Source organism: Trachemys scripta, chromosome 2 (genome assembly GCF_013100865.1).
Source record: "Trachemys scripta elegans isolate TJP31775 chromosome 2, CAS_Tse_1.0, whole genome shotgun sequence".
Taxonomy (NCBI): Eukaryota; Metazoa; Chordata; order Testudines; family Emydidae; genus Trachemys; species Trachemys scripta.
In genome coordinates this window covers 12,816,528-12,821,085 of record NC_048299.1, presented here as the reverse complement: position 1 = coordinate 12,821,085, position 4,558 = coordinate 12,816,528, and positions in this window count along the sequence as shown.

The window sequence follows — 4,558 nt, the reverse complement described above, 5'->3', positions numbered from 1 at the left end:
GAATGCCAACCCCCAGTGATCAATTTAGGGTGATAGGCCAATGGAGTGGTTACATGTACACAAACAAGGTTAAGTCTCAGTACAATGTTTTTATACCCAAGATAACCCCCTACTTTTATCACCCCCCCCCCCGCTTCATTATATAATAAATTATGACCAAATATGAAAATCCACATTAAACATGTTATATAATCACTAGCAATAATAAGCTATTAATCTTATTATCTGACAGGGACTTCCCTTGTTTATCCCCCTGGCAGGTCACAGTAACTTCATCCTTGTCCTGTACCCAAATCAGGGACATTCTAAAAACTGAACAGCAGCGTATCTAGTAAACCCAAAAGTTTTTGTTTGCACTCCTTTCCCCCAAACAGTTATTCAAAGATTTTATTAACCACACTAAAAACTAGGCCAACAATTATATTGCTTATGTATTATTAGCTAATATGTGATATACATAATCCACTAAATACACTAAGTCTTTACTATCTTACATGAGGTAAGTTCATCTAATCACTGTTTCACTTCCTTACACACACCTCCCTATCATCAGCACAAAATTACTTGAGTGTCTACAAATTAAATATACAGAGCAGATGTGGGGAGGGAAGGAAGATGCTTCTCTCCACTGAAGTAGACCTTTATCTTTGCTTCTACAAGCAGAGATTATTAAGATTGGATTCCCCCCCTCCCAGTTCTCATGCACTGGCACTGTACAACAATGTGTTCCAAGGTATTGCAGCAGATTAACTGAGTATGTGTTTCAGAAGTTTAAATTTATACAACTTAAACACTGGACCAAATTCACTTGAATGTCTTCCCCTATCCCCTTTATATAATATAAAAAGCTGGTTTTGGATTCTTCAGGCTTAGGACACAGAATTATACTTTGAAATCATTACTTATTGTAACAACAACTTCTGCCTTCATAATGAGTTTTAAAACAGATCACTTGCCCCTAAGTACTGTGAATTTGAAAATGCATTCCAAGCAAATGATCAAAACTGCAGCCCCACCCTCTCTACAGTCTTCCTAGATTGGCTTCATTTCACACATCCTCCTTAAACACTGCAATGCAGAAAGAGTTACCCACACTAATTTAGCAACACAAGGCATTTGAATAAATCAGTGACATGAAACTTATATATTTATAAAGGTTTTACAAGAACATGGAAAAAAGTCATTAACCAAAACAGGAGAAAAATAAGTGAATATTTTAGACTGTTTAAAATGTGCATTATAGCAAGTTTAAGCCACCAACCACTTCAGGTGTCATACTTCTATTTTTAGCATCCATATGAAAGCAGTTCCCCATTAGTGCTTCTATACACTTAAAAAAAAAGTCAGAAGCATTAAAACACTCAATTGTTCTTTGAACCAACCAACAAAGTAGGGGAATATACTCATGAATATGTGTGGTGTTTGCTTATCCATGTAATTCAATATCTGGAAGGAACTGCTGTTGTCCTTAAGTTAGTTGCTGTTGGAGCAGGTGTGTCTGAGGTTTCCCTAAAGTCTGATTCCACTGCAGCGCCTCATGTACTTCTCCATCTTAGAGTCCTGCTGCTGCTGCAGATGGCCATGGAAACTCGCAACAGCTAAACAGGAACTAAGGTGTTGGGAGAGGGAATTCTGAGTGTGAGAGGTGGCGAATACTAGGAGTAGGAGACATTGGTGCTTGTATCAAATTGGAAAGGGGTCTCTCTACAGGGGTCTGTTCTGGGTCTGGTGTTATTTAACTCTTTATTAATGACCTGGATGTAGGAATAGAGAGCATACTGATCAAATTTGCAGATGACACAAAGCTGGGGGTGGGGGGTGTTTTCAAACACTTTGGAGGATAGAACTAAAATTCAAAGAGCTTGATAAATTGGAGAACTGGGCTATAGACAGCAAAATGAAATTCAACAAAGACAAATGTAAGGTGTTAAACGTAGGGAGGAAAAACCAAATGCACAAATACAGAATGGGGGAGAACTGGCTTGGCAGCAGTGCTGCTGCAAAGGAGCTGGGAGTTGTGGTGTATCACAGCCGCAACATGAGTCAACTATGCGATGCTATTTAAAAAAAAGCAAATGCTATTTTGGGTTGCGTTAACAGAGGTAGAGCATGCAATAGTACTGCTCTACTTGGCGCTGGTTAGGCTTCAGCCGGAGTACTGTGTCCAATTTGGTCACCACTATATACGAAGGATGTAGAGATGAAAGACAAGATCATCAAAGGGATGGAATGCGAGCCATATGAACAAAGGCTGAAGGAACTGGATATGTTTAGTTTGAAAAAGAGGAGGTTAAGGAGGGGGACATGATATCGGTCTTCAAATACTTGAAAGGCTGCCATAAGAAAGATGGAGAAAAAAATGTTCTCTTTTGCCACAGAGGGCAGGACAAGATGCAATAGCAGATTTAGGAAGTTTTTCCTGAGATTTAATCTAACTGTAAGAGCAGTAGGACAATGGAACAGACTGCCTAGGGAGGTTATGGAAGCTCCTTCACTGGAGGTTTTCAAAAAGAGGCTGGATAGCCAGCTGTCTTGGAAGGCTTAGACATAACAAATCCTGCATCTTGGCAGGGGTTAGACTAGACAACCCTCGTGGTCCCTTCTAACCCTATGATTCTATGTCAAGTCCTATCCAGGTGTTTTCCAGCATGGTAATCCTGCCAGGCAGGGCAGTGGGATGAGTAAATGTTTGGCAAGGAACTTTTCTGCTGTTACAGAAAAGAGCACTAGAGACACCCCTAGCTAGCACATCCTACTAGCTCCAGCATTTGTATTAGCCAGGTGGACACACCTTCTATCTGACAGACCATGCACCCTTGGGACTTGATAGAGCAACAATTAAGTATTTTTCAAACTTGATACTTAGACATGAATTCATCTATGCTGGAAGAGTTAAAATTTTGAAGTTATATTCACAAAAATATCAATTTATCTTTCATTAATGTTAGCAGTGCAAAGGGTGTTCAGTTGTTCTCAAGAACATAATTCACAGCTTACCTGTTATAAGGAAATCACAAAAACAAGACTTCAGATCTTTAGAGATCTTTCAGCATAAGTGCTTTACAAATGGTGAATTTAGCTTCAACCCACAAATTTTTACAGATGAAGCACCTGAGGCAGAGGCTAAGATAATCAGTCGTTCAGAATGCTAGGGGCTACAGACATCTACAGTCAAATAAAAGTTTGGAGTAGGTCGGACATTTTCAAAATTCACATTTTAGATAATTTTTCATCAAGAATGAGATCTTTGTAATTATCACAAAAAAGTTCAAATTCTGTTTTTCAACCAGTCCTAGGTTAGCTAATGTTAAATGCTGTGAACACCCAAAACACCATCTAAGTAGCTAAGCTATTTATTACTCTTACATTTGAAATTTAAGATTAGGGTTGATATTTCCTGTTCTGTTTTGAAATTCCTAAAAAGGGACCTCTTGCTGTATCTAGGGTGCCAAGCAGTAGCTCTAGGTTTGTGAAGGACCTAAAATCCCCACCACTCCTTTAGCTGAACTGCCATTAGCTTAAAAAAAAAAAAAAAAAAAAACCATAACTCCACTCCACACCTGTTAATGAGAACATGATGCTTGTCTACCTAGATCCTCCTTTACGCAAGGGTGGCTAGTTCTTTCCCCACACTCTGAAAACAGAATGACTGGACAAGAAAAATAAATTGACCAGTAGCTTAAGTTGTATGATTTTTACTTTATAAACGTTGAATATTCACTTTATGTGGGCTTTCATTTTGCAAATACAGTATTCTGCTAATATAATGGAGTGAAGCAAATTACGCAATGCATATCAAACTATAACTGCAAATATTTTAATTGCAAATCCCTTGTACTTAATGCTTGATATGTTCTTCTCTATAAAGGGCAAAAATATGTTGGCCGTCCTGTTGATACAGATACCAGATGTCCTGTCAAACTAGAGTTTAATAAGAAATTGCACAGTGATCTAAGGAACCTTGCAGAGGACCCTCAGCTGATGCAAGCTGTCATAACTCCACTGTGGCTATGACAACCTACACCAGCTCAGGATCTGCCTCCTTTTGTTGTGGCTTCATCTACAACCCTCTTCTAATTCCTGATTACTACATATGAGGACAGCAGACAAAGCCATCTGACCAAGACAGCCTGGCTCAAAGACATTATCCTAAATATACTGAAGTCTATGAAATACAGAATATCTTATGTAGGCTGGTGGAAAAATGCCAGTTAACATTTTCCATTGCTACAAACTGTTTTCCAACTAGGATGCATTTTAGACCTCACTGGACCTCATTCTCTTCATTTATATTGGATTTACATCAGCATAAATGACCACAGTGAAGTTATTCCCGATCAACACCTGTTGAGAAGAGGATTAGAACCACTCCATTGTGCTTAAAAATGTCAAAGAAGTTGCCACCTAAGTAACGAGAAGGATCCCCTGGTGGTGGCTTGACAATTGGCTGAACAGTAATAGCAAATATTCATGAAGTAAAGTAAGTGTTTAAAAGTATAGGAAGTGTTTGAAAACAAAACAAAATCTATAAAAGCAGTACACATTATTACACAACATG